Consider the following 19643-nt stretch of genomic DNA (forward strand, 5'->3'; position numbering starts at 1 on the left):
TGCTCCCGCCGACTCAGCCGTGACTGGGGAGCGGTGACACAGTCTTGGTGGGGAGCCATAAAGCTGGCCAGGCCCTTAAAGACTGTTGCACTGCCTGGGATGTACATGCTGCTCGATCTACGCACATCCCCTGCTACCTTGCCCTCGGTACTGCGCCTTCTGCCACTAGCGCTGTCGGCTGTGAATTTTACCATCAGCTTGTCCGCAAGGGTCCTGTGGTATAGCAACACTCTCGAACCCCTTTCCTCTTCGGGAATCAGAGTGGGCAGGTTCTCCTTATACCGTAGATCGAGCAGTGTGTACACCCAGTAATCCGTCGTGGCCAGAATGCGTGCAACGCGAGGGTCACGAGAAAGGCATCCTAACATGAAGTCAGCCATGTGTGCCAGGGTACCTGTACGCAACACATGGCTGTCTTCACTAGGAAGATCACTTTCAGGATCCTCCTCCTCCTCCTCCTCAGGCCATACACGCTGAAAGGATGACAGGCAATCAGCCGGTGTACCGTCAGCAGCGGGCCAAGCTGTCTCTTCCCCCTCCTCCTCATGCTCCTCCTCCTCCTCCTGTACGCGCTGAGAAATAGACAGGAGGGTGCCCTGACTATCCAGCGGCATACTGTCTTCCCCCACCCCCGTTTCCGAGTGCAAAGCAGCTGCCTTTATGGTTTGCAGGGAATTTCTCAAGATGCATAGCAGAGGAATGGTGACGCTAATGATTGTAGCATCGCCGCTCACCACCTGGGTAGACTCCTCAAAATTACCAAGGACATGGCAGATGTCTGCCAACCAGGCCCACTCTTCTGAAAGGAATTGAGGAGGCTGACTCCCACTGCGCCGCCCATGTTGGAGTTGGTATTCGACTATAGCTCTACGTTGTTCATAGAGCCTGGCCAACATGTGGAGCGTAGAGTTCCACTGTGTGGGCACGTCGCACAGCAGTCGGTGCACTGGCAGCTTAAAGTGATGTTGCAGGGTGCGCAGGGTGGCAGCGTCCGTGTGGGACTTGCGAAAATGTGCGCAGAGCCGGCGCGCCTTTACGAGCAGGTCTGACAAGCATGGGTAGCTTTTCAGAAAGCGCTGAACCACCAAATTAAAGACGTGGGCCAGGCATGGCACGTGCGTGAGGCTGCCGAGCTGCAGAGCCGCCACCAGGTTACGGCCGTTGTCACACACGACCATGCCCGGTTGGAGGCTCAGCGGCGCAAGCCAGCGGTCGGTCTGCTGTGTCAGACCCTGCAGCAGTTCGTGGGCCGTGTGCCTCTTATCGCCTAAGCTGAGTAGTTTCAGCACGGCCTGCTGACGCTTGCCCACCGCTGTGCTGCCACACCGCGCGACACCGACTGCTGGCGACATGCTGCTGCTAACACATCTGGATTGCGAGACAGAGGAAGATGAGGAGGAGGAGGAGGAGGGTGCTTTAGTGGAGGAAGCATACACCTCCGCAGATACCACCACCGAGCTGGGGCCCGCAATTCTGGGGGTGGGTAGGACATGAGCGGTCCCAGGCTCTGACTCTGTCCCAGCCTCCACTAAATTCACCCAATGTGCCGTCAGGGAGATGTAGTGGCCCTGCCCGCCTGTGCTTGTCCACGTGTCCGTAGTTAAGTGGACCGTGGCAGTAACCGCGTTGGTGAGGGCGCGTACAATGTTGCGGGAGACGTGGTCGTGCAGGGCTGGGACGGCACATCGGGAAAAGTAGTGGCGACTGGGAACTGAGTAGCGCGGGGCCGCCGCCTCCATGATACTTTTGAAGGACTCCGTTTCCACAACCCTATACGGCAGCATCTCAAGGCTGATGAATTTTGCTATGCGGACGGTTAACGTTTGAGCGTGCGGGTGCGTGGCGGCGTACTTGCGCTTGCGCTCCAACAGTTGCGCAAGCGACGGCTGGACGGTGCGCTGAACTACACTGCTGGATGGGGCCAAGGACAGCGGAGGTGAGGGTGTGGGTGCAGGCCAGGAGACGGTAGTGCCTGTGTCCTGAGAGGGGGGTTGCATCTCAGTGGCAGGTTGGGGCACAGGGGGAGAGGCAGGGGTGCAAACCGGAGGCGCTGAACGGCCTTCGTCCCACCTTGCGGGGTGCTTGGCCATCATATGTCTGCGCATGGTGGTGGTGGTGAGGCTGTTGGTGTTGGCTCCCTGGCTGAGCTTTGCGCGACAAAGGTTGCACACCACTGTTCGTCGGTCGTCAGGCGTCTCTGTGAAAAACTGCCAGACCTTAGAGCACCTCGGCCTCTGCAGGGTGGCATGGCGCGAGGGGGCGCTTTGGGAAACACTTGGTGGATTATTCGGTCTGGCCCTGCCTCTACCCCTGGCCACCGCACTGCCTCTTGCAACCTGCCCTGCTGATGCCCTTGACTCCCCCTCTGAAGACCTGTCCTCCTGAGTAAGCGTTGCACACCAGGTGGGGTCAGTCACCTCATCGTCCTGCTGCTCTTCCTCCGAATCCTCTGTGCGCTGCTCCCTCGGACTTACTGCCCTTACTACTACCTCACTGCAAGACAACTGTGTCTGATCGTCATCGTCCTCCTCACCCACAGAAAGTTGTTGAGACAGTTGGCGGAAGTCCCCAGCCTCTTCCCCCGGACCCCGGGAACTTTCGAATGGTTGGGCATCAGTGACGATAAACTCCTCTGGTGGGAGAGGAACCGCTGCTGCCCAATCTAAGCAGGGGCCCGAGAACAGTTCCTGGGAGTGTTCCCGCTCCTGAGCAGGTGTCATTGTAGTGGAGTGAGGAGGCTGGGAGGAAGGAGGAGCAGCAGACAGAGTATTCGGATTTGCAGCAGTGGACGGCGCAGAACTGCGGGTAGACGATAGGTTGCTCGAAGCACTTTCTGCCATCCAGGACAGGACCTGCTCACACTGCTCATTTTCTAATAACCGTCTCCCGCGTGGACCCATTAATTGGGCGATGAATGTGGGGACACCAGAAACGTGCCTCTCTCCTAATCGCGCAGCAGTCGGCTGCAACACACCTGGATCAGGAGCTCGGCCTGTGCCCACACCCTGACTTGGCCCTCCGCGTCCTCGGCCGCGTCCACGTCCTCTAGGCCTACCCCTACCCCTCAGCATGCTGTATTACCAGTGATTTGATTTCACAGGCAGCTAATAAATTGGCGCAAGACTGCAGGCCAAATATAATTTTTTCCCTTTTTTGAAAACGAAAGGCCCCACTGCCTCTAGTGAATGAATAATCTAAGTTTAATAACTGTGCTGTGTCCCTGCTAATGTGTCACAGAACGTGAGGGTAGCAGAGTTATTAACTGTGGCAGAGCAGGTATTTTTTTTCCCAATTAAGGAAAGCAAATGACAAAGCCAGGAGTAAAACGTAGCTGGGTGCGTCTGATTTTTACAGGTTGCACACGCAGCCGACACGTGTCCACCGCCCTTAGGACGGACAGAGGCAGGACAAATAGAATTATTTTCCGTTTTTTTGCACCAAAAGGCAGCACTGCGTATATTCTATGAACATGAGAAGTTTAATAACTGTGCTGTTTTCCTGCTAATGTGTCACAGAACGTGAGGGTAGCAGAGTTATTAACTGTGGCAGAGCAGGTATTTTTTTTCCCAATCAAGGAAAGCAAATGGCGAAGCCAGGAGTAAAACGTAGCTGGGTGCGTCTGATTTTTACAGGTTGCACACGCAGCCGACACGTGTCCACCGCCCTTAGGACGGACAGAGGCAGGACAAATAGAATTATTTTCCGTTTTTTTGCACCAAAAGGCAGCACTGCGTATATTCTATGAACATGAGAAGTTTAATAACTGTGCTGTTTTCCTGCTAATGTGTCACAGAACGTGAGGGTAGCAGAGTTATTAACTGTGGCAGAGCAGGTATTTTTTTTCCCAATTAAGGAAAGCAAATGGCGAAGCCAGGAGTAAAACGTAGCTGGGTGCGTCTGATTTTTAAAGGTTGCACACGCAGCCAACACGTGTCCACCGCCCTTAGGACGGACAGAGACAGGACAAATAGAATTATTTTCCGTTTTTTTGCACCAAAAGGCAGCACTGCGTATATTCAATGAATAATAACTGTGTTGTGGCCCTGCCTATACAATTCTTTCCCTGCAGTATCAATGGAGGGTGCAATGCTCTGCAGAGGCGATTTTGAGAAGCAAAAAAAAATGCAGCACAGCTAACAGCAGCCTGGACAGTACTGCACACGGTTAAATATGGCCCTAGAAAGGACCGTTGAGGTTCTTGAAGGCTACACTCACTCCTAACACTCTCCCTGCCTATGCAGCACTTCTGTCCCTAATGCCGGGTGCAACGCTCTGCAGAGCCGATTTTGAGAAGAAAAAAAAATTGCCACTGCTAACAGCAGCCAACACACAGCTATCAGTGGCCCTAATAAGGACCTTTGGGGGGTCTTGAAGCCTACACTAACTACCAATTCTTTCCCTACAGCAGCTCCGGTACAAACAGCACTGTCCCTCATCTTACTCACACGGCATCTGAGGCGAACCGCGGGAGGGGCCGACTTTTATGTTCGGGTGACACCTGATCTTCCCAGCCACTCACAGCAGGGGGGTGGTATAGGGCTTGAACAACACAGGAGGAAGTTGTAATGCCTTCTCTGTCTTTCAATTGGCCAGAAAAGCGCGCTAACGTCTCAGGGAAGGAAGTGAAAGTAACCAGAACACCGCATGGTGTTCGTTACGAATAACGAACATCCCGAACACCCTAATATTCGCACGAATATCAAGCTCGGAAGAACACGTTCGCTCATCTCTATTTATTACCCATACACATTAAGGCCGGGCTCACACGAAGTGGTTGGATACTGCAGGTGGATTTCCACAGTGGAAGACCTGTGATACAATGCGGAAAGTAATTGCGAATGGTCGTGGAAGATCAGGGTTTTTGGGCCATGTGCTTTCTGTGTTAATCCCCGGACAGTGCACAGCCCATTATAGGCCTATGAGGACATGCAGATAGACCCTTTTACAAACTCACGGCATGTCCTATTCTTTTTACAGACGAGAAATAGGACATGTCAATGTGGTGCCTCTGCGTAAATCGGACACACATGGACTTGTGTCTGTGCACTGCCCAGTACTAGTGGCACCCGAGCCTCGGAGGCACAGCTCGCACACACGGGTGCTCTGCACCTAGACTTAGTTGTAGTTTGCAAACAAGACAAATTACATTTTCCGGGTTGGCTGCTTTCTCACTGAACAGGAAAAGGTGAAGTCTGACTGCTTCACCGCACTGAAATATGTGTCCTCTACCCGCTGAACATTTCCTGAACAGAACTGACAATGTTGCAAACATTTCATCATTTGAGACTTTATAGTTTATTTACTAGAATCTCATGGATTCGTTGCTCAGGAATGTTCCTCCCTATTAGTCTACACTGAGTTACACTTTTAGAGTAGTAATAAACTTTAGTTATATAGCACCAAAATACTCCACAGCACTTTACAACTCAGAGGGAAGAGACAAAATACGACTTAACATACAGTATTTGTTAGGTGTGTGCTTCTGGGACCTGTGGTTCTACAAGTTTCCATGAGCACAGCTTCACAGGTGAGGGTTAATTGAGCTGGCTGGGTATGGAGTTCCTCTCGCCTGCCAGTCTCTATAGGTCTTGCTGCATATATTTATACCAGTCCCTCTGCTAGAGGAAGCTGGTGTCCCTTCACGCTAGGGTTTGGGTTTCCTGCATGTCTGTATATATGTTATGTGTGTGAACAGTGTCTGTACAGGTGTCTGTGCAGGTGGCCAGGCATCAGGTGTTGACAGTCTTGTTCTGTGTGTGTTCTGTCTTGCATGCTAGCCCTAGTGTATTGATGTGAACTGTGTCCTGTCCTGCTGGATTGTCTGTCATCTCTGGGCTTGTGTGGCCCTTAGTTCCAGTGTGCGCCGCCCTTATTGGGGCGATTGCCCTGCTTGCAGGCAGGATTCTGGTTGATGTTGTCTTGTTAGAGTAGGGACCCGCGAGACAATGAGGAGCCTTGAAATGGCTTGCGGGCTTAAGTGACCAATTCATAAAACAATACCTTGTATTTTTATAGCAATTCCATCTGTTATGTGTGCAGGTATGCAAGGTGAGTGTTTTGGTCATTTGTCAGTCCCTATGTTATGCCTGTCTGTGAGTCCAGCAGAGCGTCCTGCATTGAATACAATGTTAGTTCTGCAGCGAGGTGCGTCCAGTGGAGGTAACAGTATTAAACAGTAAACAGACAACTTGAACAACAGGAGTGAGGGTCCTGCTTGCAAGAGCTTATAGACCATGAGGAAATACAGATGACACAAGAGATACAAGTGCTTGTTCTGTACAATGGGCCAGCCATCTTTTAACCTTTTAATGACATGGCCTATTTCGGCCTGAAGGGCTTAAACAGACAGGCGTGATTTTGTACCATTATGTGGCCATTAAAATCATGGCCGCATAACGGGAAGAAACAATACCATTGATTTCAATGGTTTCTTTTGCACTAGCGGTACTCTCGTGCGTTAATAGTACATGCGAGTAAAGATAGGACTTGCCCTCTCTTTGTTGCATGTAGTTAATACTACCATCTCCGGTGGAAAACCCAGCCTTAAATCTACACCATTGGTGGGGATTTTGGTGCAGAATTTGCTGCGGATCCATAGCAGACTCACACCTTTAATTGAAAGGGTAAACTCTGCTGTGGATCCATGTCAATTACAGCATCATTTTTTTTTTACTTTTTAAAAGTATTAACACATAGCGAAAAACGTATAAATTTGCTATTACTGTAATTGTACTAACTCAGATAATAATGTTCACAAGTCAATTTTACTGCACTGTGAACACTATAAAAACTAACCACCCGTCAAAAAATGGCTCAATTGTATTTTTTAATTTCACACCACTTTATTTTTATGCATTTTATGGTGCACTAAATGGTACCATTAAATAATACAATTTGTCACTCAAAATACGAGTTATGGCTCTTGGAAGGTGGGGCTGAAAATACAAAATGAGAAAAATCTCTGGTCTTGATGCCAAATAACATTTTTACTTTCCAGGCTTAAATACATACATAATTAAAGTTATAATAAAAAAAAAGATTTATTGTACTGCGCTAAATTACATTCCAGAGCCAGTATAATATACACCTCATCCACAGCTTTCCTCCCGGGAATTATCTTCTCATACGGAGGGAGGTGCCCACCAGTATAATATACACAGTGCCCTAGTATACACATCATCCCCCCCCCCCCCCCGGCAGTACAATCACTTCCAGAGCCCCTCTTAATCAAATCCACACACCTCCATGCAGTATACTAATCAAATCCATCCCCCTTCCCCTTTGCTCACCACACCAGGACTCCCTCACATACCCTGTGATGCAGAGAGAGAAGCAATACTGAGTAGATGGAGCAATTACATAGAATGCAAACAGCGGTTGGCGCTATTATAACAGTAGTCCTGGAATATCTGGGGATAGAACCATTTTTAATAAGTGAAAATGCAAAAAATGCTTATAATAATGGGCCGGATTATTTATAAACAATATTTTTCATGGGACAGCTCTTTTAAAAGACCTGGTGCAAAAAACAAATTACACCAACCAGATTAAATCTTTCCTCTGGAAAGCTGAAATCTGCGTGGGTCCTATGAGCAACATTTTAATTTTTCACCACATTTCTTAAAACTAACCACCCTGTGGGTGACTAATGAAGGATGAAAAGTGTTTGTAAAATTGTAAATATATAAAAATGTACAATACATGATGATGTCATTACATTCTTTAAAATGCTAAAAGTAAGGGTGTTTACAATGGGAAGGGTGGGATGGGGCGGAGCTAAGTTCCGCCCCATCCTGCCCCCCTCCCATTGGAAATAGTGGCGAGGGACGGAGAGGGGGCAGGAGCCCTGTACATAAAAAAAGAAAATAACTGAGAGCCATTTGTCACTAAATGCTAATCTTTGTGTCTTTGGGTGAAAACGTGCTCAAAAAGTCAGACCACAATTCTTCTTTACTGCACAATAACTACATAGACACTGGAGACCAGGTGAGAGCTCCACTAGGAGAACTGTAAGGAAAGAGATGATAAATCAGTGCGGTGTAGTCTATAAAATATGGCAGCAAATACCGGGCACTATTACACTGCACAAAAGGTATAATAGGTCTATTAACGCGTCTTGTCCAAGACAAATGCCAGTCTGGTAGTTGGAGCAAGTATGCTATCTTGGAAGGAGCAAAGATGCTGAGTCCAGATCCTGGGCCCTTGAAGAACGTTGATGGACACCTGGTCAGGGACTGTGTAGAGGCCACCTCCTGTGTTATTGTTGGGATTTTAGATTAGTAATACAAAAAAGTTGAGCTTCATCAGGATTGTCTGGCTGCTGTTTGAAAGAGAGTCTGCTCCTAACCGGTGCTACAAAAGTTGAGACCATGGTCAGGCATTTTAGAATTAAGCTGATTCTTCTGGCAAAACAGTCACTGTTTCCACATCCTAATCGGAGAAAGGGTTTAGGAATCATAGCTCTGTAATGCATAGCCTCCTCTTTTTCAAGGGACCAAAAGTAATTGGACAATGGACTCTAAGGGCTGCAATTAACTCAGAAGGCGTCTCCCTCGTTAACCTGTAATCAATTATGTAGTTAAAAGGTCTGGGTTTGATTCCAGGTGTGTGGTTTTGGATTTGGAAGCTGTTGCTGTGACCAGACAACATGCGGTCAAAGGAACTCTCAATAGAGGTGAAGCAGAACATCCTGAGGCTGAAAAAAAAGAAAAAATCCATCAGAGAGATAGCAGACATGCTTGGAGTAGCAAAATCAACAGTCGGGTACATTCTGAGAAAAAAGGAATTCACTGGTGAGCTTGGGAACTCAAAAAGGCCTGGGCGTCCACGGAAGACAACGGTGGTGGATGATCGCCGCACACTTTCTTTGGTGAAGAAGAACCCGTTCACAACATCAACTGAAGTCCAGAACACTCTCAGGGAAGTAGGTGTATCTGTCTCTAAGTCAACAGTAAAGAGAAGACTCCATGAAAGTAAATACAAAGGGTTCACATCTAGATGCAAACCATTCATCAATTCCAAAAATAGACAGGCCAGAGTTAAATTTGCCGAAAAACACCTCAAGAAGCCAGCCCAGTTCTGGAAAAGTATTCTATGGACAGATGAGACAAAGATCAACCTGTACCAGAATGATGGGAAGAAAAAAGTTTGGAGAAGAAAGGGAACGGCACATGATCCAAGGCACACCACATCCTCTGTAAAACATGGTGGAGGCAACGTGATGGCATGGGCATGCATGGCTTTCAATGGCACTGGGTCACTTGTGTTTATTGATGACATAACAGCAGACAAGAGTAGCCGGATGAATTCTGAAGTGTACCGGGATATACTTTCAGCCCAGATTCAGCCAAATGCTGCAAAGTTGATCGGACGGCGCTTCACAGTACAGATGGACAATGACCCCAAGCATACAGCCAAAGCTACCCAGGAGTTCATGAGTGCAAAAAAGTGGAACATTCTGCAATGGCCAAGTCAATCACCAGATCTTAACCCAATTGAGCATGCATTTCACTTGCTCAAATCCAGACTTCAGACGGAAAGACCCACAAACAAGCAAGACCTGAAGGCTGCGGCTGTAAAGGCCTGGCAAAGCATTAAGAAGGAGGAAACCCAGCGTTTGGTGATGTCCATGGGTTCCAGACTTAAGGCAGTGATTGCCTCCAAAGGATTCGCAACAAAATATTGAAAAAAAAATATTTTGTTTGGGTTATGTTTATTTGTCCAATTACTTTTGAGCTCCTAAAATGTGGAGTGTTTGTAAAGAAATGTGTACAATTCCTACATTTTCTATCAGATATTTTTGTTCAACCCTTTAAATTAAACGTTACAATCTGCACTTGAATTCTGTTGTAGAGGCTTCATTTCAAATCCAATGCGGTGGCATGCATAGCCCAACTCGCGAAAATTGTGTTACTGTCCAAATATTTCTGGCCCTAACTGTATATGCAAGAAAATGACAATTATTCCTTGGTCTCTTCTTCCTCATCCTGTATATGTTTGCCAATCTTTTGCATGCTACAGAACTTTTATAACTACTCTTAAGGTTCACCTATATTACAGATTGTAGATACCCTCTGTTTATAAGTCCCAGATCGCCTCATTTTACAGATCACAGACCCCCCTATTTACAGATTTCACACCAGATCTTCCTGTTTATAGACCCCAGACCAGTACCACACTATTTACAGAACCTAGACCAAACACCTCTTCCTGTTTTCAAATGCCAGACCTTCTTGTATACTGACCACAGTTTTAGGGTCTATTAAATGCTTTGGCCTGGTGTCTGCATACAGGCTGATTAAACTATCCCTATGTAGACCGCATTCCAGATTCTTCAGATACTTACCTCTCCTTGTGCCTGTGCTTCTCTCCGTTCCTGGGCACCACCACAGCTTTCCACGGGGTCCAGCATTGGAGAGAAGTACATAAGTGGGAAGAGCTAAGTGTGGAACCCGGAAGATTTGTTGGCTCTTCCGTGAGATTTCCCCTCTTTCCAGGAGTCTCCCAGACATTTTTGACCCGTTGATAAGTAGGGGTTGAATAAGCTAATCAGGCTGCCTATCGCTCGTTAACTATTTTTGCACTGGCAAAAAGAACATAGTGAAATTCCGCTAAACATTGTGTGCTAAACCTCCATTCCTTCTGTTCTCTGTCCTCACCACATCCAACCTACAATGGTCTATGCCAGAGAAATTCACAGAAGAGAACATTCATTTTATTAATCAGAAGGGAACCATAGTACTCCTATCTGTCCAGACCAAGGACTGCAATATTTTATAATCAACACTTGACAAGTTGAGGCCACAGGGAGAGAAAGATTTTTTCACAAACATTCCATTTTCCTCAACCTACATGGCTGCATGCAGGGAACAAAACAGGGAACAGAAGATTTTATTAATCTGCACAGACGAAAGAATGCAATCAAATAATGAAATTATTGAGGCAGAGATAGTACTGCCTTCTTATCTTCCTGCAAATAGCACTGCTTCTCTGTCTTTGGCCGCCTTCAGACGGCCGGGTTGGACCCCGCTGCGAGAATTCTCGCAATGGGGTGTGTATCCGTGCCCCTGCATAGACCTGCAGCTCACCTGCTCCAGGCGTCTTCCGTCTCTGCTATGCGCCGGCTGCCGGAGAGAGGAGCAGGTCCGTCACTAGTGACATTTCTGTGCGGCCCTCTGCCAGACCTGCACAGAAATAGAGCATGCCGCGATTTGTTTTTCGTGCGTTTTCACACAGACAAATCGCGGCTGTGTGCATAGGATTGCATTTTGTAATGCAATCCTATGCAGGCGAGCATGGGCGGAAATTCTGCGGGAAATCCCGCCGCAAAATTTCTGCCCATGTGCAGGGGGCCGTTGGGCGGCTTTAGATGAGTGTATGCGCAAATACGCTCACCTCAGCTCAATGTATGTGCGCAGTGACAGATGTGTGGCATATCGTACTGTACTTTTGTTCGCATGCAGCGCATGTTCACATGCCCGCACAACACCCTGATTTAAAAGGCTTTTTAGCCTAATAAGATCCAGATGTGTTCTTTTTCACAGAATCTCACAGCGTATTGTGGTTTACGTGCACACTTTTGCACACCTCCCATAGTCTTCTATGGGGACCTTTGCTGCACAAATACAGAGAAAAATACTACAGGTTCTATTTTTTTGCGCACGACCAAACAACATGCGAAAAAATCGTTCATGTGAAAGAACCCATTGACATCAATGAGTTCTGTTCTCTGTGTATTGCGCGTGTATATTTTGCGCAAATATAATGGGAGCATGTACAGTGTTGAACTGAAACTAGGTGCATTTGTTAAATCCTGTGCCTCAGAATTAATATAAAACTAACTTCAATAGTTTTTGATCAACATAAGGCATTTCTGAGAGTCTGGACCCCATGAGTGGACTATGCCCTTCCTTCCTAAAATAACACATCTTTAACCCTTTCCAATCCAATTTGTATCCTGGTTTTCCTAGGGGGTTTACTCTTTTTCTGCCGTTATACAATGTCGCTATCTGCTGGCTAAAGCCAGTACTGCATGAGGTGACACGTTGGATAGGTTCTGATGGCAGAGAGGCCGGAAATATACAGTAAGAGAACCCCGATGGACGTCTTCCAACATCGGAGCTGCACAGCCTTAAATCATAATGTCTTTAGACGTCAGACAGTGGATTGGAAAGGGTTAATCTTCTTGTAATTAACCACTTAGGACATAACCACACTGTCTTGTACACTACATCCTGTGTTTTTGGGGGGCGCAGCAAGCGATGGTTATCCCTCCTTCTTCCCCCCTCTCTTCCTTGTCACCTGTTACAGTTTGGCCCGGCCAGGCCTTTACCTTATCTGTAACCTACCCAGTGCAGAAAATTGCACAAAATGTAAAGAAACTTATATTCTGTGTGGTTCCTTATCAATTGTTTTAAAGCTTGTTCGACTATCCGACACATTTACAATATATTTCATTTATTGTTCATTCCTCTTAGTGTAATTCCCAAATTTTAAATAAAAACAAATATAAAAAACTTAAAAATAAATCCTTTGCCTCGGAGAAGTAGGCAAGGTCAGTCCTCCATAGAAACCAAGTGTTTGCACATGAGTAAACAGTGTGAGATAGTAAGCAGGCCTGCTAGATAGATACAGAGACATATCCCTCTATACAGTTGGAATCAAGACCATTTGTTGGCTATTATACCTCGCTGGAGATAAGACATAGGTTTATTGCTACTCTGTACCAAAAACACATCTGTTTGCCTTCTGCGGACAAAGTCCTTGTATGATTTCTTTGTTAAATACAGCATGTGACATACTGGCGCCTCTGAGTTAGTTCTTTTTGCAGAAAGGTGATAGAGCTCATTGTATGGAGAACATTATTGTAACTGTTCATTCACTATAAATTTCAGTTATAGTTAGCTAGCAATAGTCAGGACTGTAGGACTGTAGGATGAAATGCTAAAGTTATTCTGCATTTACCAACTATTATCTTTGCATAAGTATATTTCCCTGCCATTATCAATTGTAATAAACATTTCTGTTCATTTGTCCGATGTCCGTTTCATATCTTGGATTCTGTGTCGCCCCAACTCTGATAACAGACACAAAAAGGGCACTTTTAGACGGAATGATTATCTTTCAAAAAATTGTTCAGGTGAGTGATAGTGAGCGATAATCGCTTGGTCTAAACGCAAGCCAACGACTGGACTAACGAGAACTGTTCACTTCTTGCTCATCGTTCAGTTTCTGCATGCATAAAAATCATCATTGGCTCGTTCACGTCTCGTTCCGTTTAATTAAACACTGACCTTCAGTGTTCCACATTCAGTTTTATAGCGAATGTGAAACACTGAATGAGAAATGAATGATTCTCGTCTAAACACGCTGCGTGAGAAAGAACAAGCTGGTGATGACATCACCGGCTCGTTCGCTCGTGCAAATGACAATGGTGCCATCTAAAAGGAGCCTAAGGCTAACTCTCTGTCTCTCCCTGTAAATCCTGGTAGCTCAAATAGTACTGCCTTTCTGTAAAGGACGTTGGCACAGATAGAACTGCCTTTGTTTTGCCTTGTAAATCATGTTGGTACAGTGCAGATACTGCATTACTGCCCCTGCCTCTGCAAGAACATGTTTTAGGGGGATTTCTAAAAACATTATTACAAAATCACTATTTTATAAAGAACCACGATTTGCTGATTATTGCTGGGCTGAACCCGAAGGTCTAGGTGCAGCCCAGCAATTACCAATATCTTGCGAATGCTAGTAGTGCTCATGTAGTAGAAGCCGCTCCATTACTAGTCTTAATCAAAATTCAATATATTAGTGAATACTAAAAAATGCATTGTGATAAAAATAGACTATTTTCTCCTGGATCGAATAGATCTTGTAGGTTGACTAAAACACAGTAGAATAAATTCACTCCTAGGCGAATTTAGCAATCTGATAGTATGATAGTGTTAATAGCAGAACCTCACCCCTAGAGGGACTCGCAGGACAATATTACACTCATATGCAATGCAGAATTAAGGAGAGCACTTAGCTCTTGGCCGAGTCCATTAGTATAGCCCATCAGAAATCATTATGCACCTGCCAAATGTCAAGAGTAAGCTGTAACCTGGCCAAATACCTTACACTGGAAATCACAAATAGTAATAACAATACAAAGAGTAAAATGCAATGTCAGGTGTTAATTCTCCCGGTGGTTAAACAGAATTCTTTTCTTTAATGGTGCTCATCTTGCAGCATTTCAATAGAGATGTTTTCTACTCGTTCTCTGAATAGAAACGTGTTTGTTAAGCTTGCCAAGACATTGCTTTTGTCTTATTCACTGGGTCAATTGATTTGATGTATCTCAAGTGCATAATGTATTGAGTACAATAACATTATTTATAAGACCTGCAATTCAACATCTATTTATCTGTTGTAATTATCGGAGCCAGGAGTAGAAGCACAGATTACCCTTGGCATGTCAAGACTACCTGTCTACATTGGCATCCTTGTATTGGCAATGCTATTAACCCAGCAGCCAGCACCATAGCAGGATAACGCAGCTCACAACTCAGTTTAAAGACTTGCTAACGTGAAGCATATTTACTGCTACCCAGTGATATGCCAAGTCCTGCCAGGCCTTTTGCCATACAGTTTGCCTAGACTTGGCAAATTGTCAGCCCAACAGAATCAGATTGTATTGCCCCGGTGCATAAACAGTATATGGGGCCCCTGCACTTGAATAGTTCAGCGTGGAGTACCCCCTTATGTATCTCTAACTATCTGTCAGTAATTAGCTGAGAGATTCATTAGCTCTATCTGAGGCCTCGTGGTTTTAGCGCAGTATAGGCGCGTGAAAAGATTGCGGCTATACTGCACTAAAGATTGCGTGAATGGCTGATTTCCAGCTATTAAGTCTCCAGCTTAATTAGCTGTGAATTGCCCATTCACACGATCGGAAGCTGCGTGGTGCATGTCATCCAGCTCCCATAGGAGTCTATGGAAACACCTGCGCAGCTCGCACCAAAGGTAGTGCAGGTCCTATCTTTTCTCGCACCACGGACCTTAGATGCGAGCTTTGCAGCCGCATGTTCTATCTTTGTTAGGTGCAAGTTTTTTTTGTGCTCCCTAAAATTCCTTTATCTGAATGCTTCCATAGGAAACTATTGGTTCTATTAGACGCGATCTTTTCACGCGCCTATTGTGCGCTAAAATCACGCTTGTGTGAACAAGGCATTTCATCGCACTAATGTGCACCTTGCATGCTGTGCAATGCTGTGCCGGCCCTATTGAAAATGGGTGAGGCGTTCTGAGGGAACACCCAAATATAGGACATGCCACAATGCGATACGGGAAACAAAATTGCTCATGTGTGACAGCATTCAAGAGAATGGGGTTCATATTTGTGTAATATTTGTGCATCTCGTAACGCATAACTCTTGCACGATTTTCTCAGTCGTGTTAAAACGACCTTATAGTGAGAAGCTGCTATTAAAGGGGTTTATTCTAAAATTGACTTTTTTCACCTCCCCTCCTCACTGTGGGCTCACTGCAACCCCCTCAGTGAGGAGGAGATTGTATGCAGCGGCGGTTGAGCATACCTATATTGTGCTACTGCATTCATCTTCCACAGAACTGTTGGAGATAGCTGAGCACTTTATAGGGTGGTTTCACATCTGCATCGGAACCTCTGGACGGGGATCTGGCTGCAAATACCAGAAAAAAAGTGACCTTTTTCCTCCCCCCCCCCCCCCCCCCCCCAAAACCGGGTACTGGGCAGAAACCAGGTGGACCCCATTATAGTCATTGGGGCTCGTCCGGTGCTATTTGGTTTGGTTCACCCCAGCATTTTCCTGCTCCATTAATGATGTTTTTTTTCTCCCTATAGAGATGCTTATGGAAAAATGCAATTTGCAAAAAACATAATTGACCCAAATCCCAAGAAAAGTGAGAAGAAAATGCCACTACATAAAACACAGTGTTTGTAGAGCATTTCATATTGTACTACTGATTGCATCCAGATATTTGATATAGATGTCTCTTGCTTAAAAAAAACGCCATTGTGTCAAAACAAAAGAATGTGGCGTTTTTACAGGAAAAAAAAATCAACAAACCTTCAAGTGTTCAGTGTTTTTCTAAATGGGAAAACCCTGTCCTACATACATAGAGTAGTGGTCCCCAATCCAATGACTTATTATCTATTCATGTGTTACTATACGCTACTTGTTATATACCATCCCACTTGTCCAGCTGTACTGATATGCTTTCTTTGTTTTGCCTTTGTAGCACAGCTTCATACAAAACCTCGCTGTCCAAAATGTCGATGCTATCTTCATTGATGACATTGGAGCTAATACTAAATTCTGCACTTATTTGCATCACCTGAACTGCAAGCTATCCTTACGTTTTTTATGCATTATTGGTAGAGATGAGCGAGCGTACTCGGAAAAGCACTACTCGCTCGAGTAATGTGCTTTATCCAAGTATCGCTGTGCTCGGGTCTGAAGATTCGGGTGCCGCTGCGGCTGACAGGTGAGTCGCAGCGGGGAGCAGGGGAGAGCGGGCGGGAGAGAGGGAGAGAAAGATCTCCCCTCCGTTCCTCCCCGCTCTCCCCTGCAGCTCCCCCCTCCGTGCCGGCACCCGAATCTTCAGAACCGAGCACAGCGATACTCGGATAAAGCAAATTACTCGAGCGAGTAGTGCTTTTCCGAGTACGCTCGCTCATCTCTAATTATTGGATATAGCAGACATTGAGGGGAATTTATTGTAACAGTTGCGGAAAAATTGTCACAAAAAAAGTTGCCCATTTTGGTAACACTTGTTTTGCACAAACCTTTGGGAGTTTATGCCATAGTAGCTCATTCTTCAGATGTATGCACGGCCCTCCTGCTGCGCAGCACATTTATTATTAATGACAGAAAGTGGCGTAAATTATAGCACAAATCTAATAAATTAGACACATTTCATTCATACTCTCCTTATGTCAAGATAGGCATTGGGAACACCTGTCTTAATATATTTCCCCCATCGAGTCAGCAAAGAATACTGGATGATTTCCTAAAATTCTCTAAAACCTAATCTCTGTGACAAGCATTAGCCCGTGTCTATAACTGTGATGCCAACTTGAAGTCCTTTTAGACTGGCCAAGTTCTCGAGTGCAGATCGAAATGCAGGTCAGTCAGTGCTTGTTTTTTCGCACGGGTTGACAATTAGCTTATGGAGATAAGGATGATGATTATGATAGTTTGTCCCCATAAGCTGACTGTACATCTTGTATACATGGGGAGATGTACAAAGGATCAGCATTCAGCAACCATTTTTATGCCTGATGATGCTGTTCTCATATGGCCAATTGTGACCTGTTAAAAAGGTCAGATTGTTTTGCAATATTCATGTGTTTTTTCATCTATTTAACATGCATGTTTAAAAATAACAATATGTATCGGTTCTCATACATGTGCAAAAACTAATTTCACTCCTTGACTTGAATGGAGAATTCTCTTTAGAAGATCAAACAAAAATATGACATGTTGCATTTTTTTGGTACTCAAACTGTCTGTTCGAGTTAAAAAACACCTATTTTAAGACCCCCGTTTAAATCAAAGTGTTCTATCACAGTGTTCAAAAATTGCACAGAAAAATCACCCTAAGGCCTCCTTCCCACGAACGGATTTACGCCGCGTAAATCCGCGGCAAAAATCCGCTGCGTTGCCCCCTGCTATTAGGTTCTATTGAACCTAATAGCACAATGCTCACGATGCGTAATTCCACTGCGGAATTACGCACCGTGAAATCTCCCGTTCTCACCCACAGCATGTTCTATTTGCCGCGGGTGTACGCGCTGACGGCTTCCATTGCAGTCAATGGAAGCCGTCCGTTCACGCTATCTCCCGCTGCAACCAGCGGAAGATAGCGTGAAAAAACGCTTCCCCGCCTACCGCCGCGCGTCATATGACGCGGCCGGCGCGTCACGTGACACGGCCGGCCGCGTCATGTGACGCGGTGGGCGTGTCACATGACGCGACGGCGGTGGGCGGGGAAGCGTCTTCACGCTATCTTCCGCTGGTAAGTATGGGGTCTCTGGGGGGCGCCGTGACGGGCTTCACTGCGGAATATTACGCGGCGGAGCCCCTCACGCTCGTGGGAAGGAGGCCTTAGGCAATAAAACGTCGGCCAAAAATTGCGGCCATCTGAAGCAACAGATTCTAATGCATTTGTTCAGATAGGTGATTTTCCGAGACGCTTTTACGCGTGGCCAGAAAAAATTGGCCTTGCCCTATCTTTTGGCAGTGATCAGCCGGCAATTCCTATAGAAGCCTATGGGAGCTGCTGGCTAGGGGAAGGAGAGGGACTTTAGCAGCGGCTAGCGCTGCTAAACTACCTCCCTCTCCCTCTGCCGGCAGCTTCCATAGGCTTGTATGGGAGCTTCTATTGCTATGATCAGCGGGCCAAGGGAGGGGGAGACTGCTTAGCATTGCTAAACTCTCTTCCCCTGGACGATGGAATTCCGGGCTGCGTCGTATGTACGCTGCACCCAGTCATCTGAATGGGTGAGAAAACATGAGATTTAACTTTGACTTGATCGCGGCTTTCTCTCGTTCGTTTGTTATGCGGGCGGACGAAAATCGTAACGCACATGTGAAAGAGGCCTACTGGATGCAGTCTGAAACTGAATGATCAGCTGACAAAGGAGTGATCATCACTTATTGACTGATCATTTGTCCTATTAAATGGCCCAATTGTTGAGCAAATGTGTATTTGGAGGAATGTTTGAGCTCGGGAATCTGCTTGCAAAATAGGACCATTACACATGATTTCCCAAATTCTCCTACAATTATAACCTAATTTGGTCGGATTTCAAAAAAATGTGACGTCTGTAGCTTCCTCCACAATCTCTCCGCAATTGGTTGGGTCTGTCACTTTTATTTGAACCATTGACAACTTCATTGTGTCATATTGTATTCGATTGGTTTGGACAAATACTAATGCATGGCTCCTACCTTCCTATTTATCCCAGGCTTGAAGTAAGCATTTAAAGAAAGAAACATGGATATGTAGACAAGTAATAAAGCATGATAACAGCTTTCTCTTGGGATACGCCTAGTAAAATTGTTGGGACAAACCATAGACTACTTAATAGAAAATTAATGTAGCTGAAAATGAGTACATATCAGCTGCAAATGTGTTTCTGTCCAGAAAGTCTTCGCTGTGGAATCAGCAATTTAATATGCTTATTACAGCTCTCACTGAACATCAGACATGCTGTTTGTCATCCACTCTTAGAAAAACAACAGCTCCATGGTGATATGTGGTACTGACAAAAACACAATTCTCTACATAGTGGAAGGATATACAGCATGCAAGCTATGTTCAAGTCAAAATGTAAGATTTTCTACTATGACTGCAAAATCTAGTGACATTAGATTGATTACTTAAAGCAGGTACGTCTGTAATTGCATTGGGCAGATTCCTGCCCACGAAACTGTTAGTAACGTAGTGGAACTATGACTTGTAAGGGTACTTTTACATGCAAAGTCAAGTAATTGCTCAGAAGAGTGATTAAGGGTGACTGTCATCCTGTGTAAACACAAGACCCAACAGGGCAAGTGAGCCAGAATCATTCACTTGTCAGTGTCACTTGTTTTCAGCTTGCCTAAAAACCAAGGGACTGT

Source organism: Eleutherodactylus coqui, chromosome 1 (assembly GCF_035609145.1).
Source record: "Eleutherodactylus coqui strain aEleCoq1 chromosome 1, aEleCoq1.hap1, whole genome shotgun sequence".
Taxonomy (NCBI): Eukaryota; Metazoa; Chordata; class Amphibia; order Anura; family Eleutherodactylidae; genus Eleutherodactylus; species Eleutherodactylus coqui.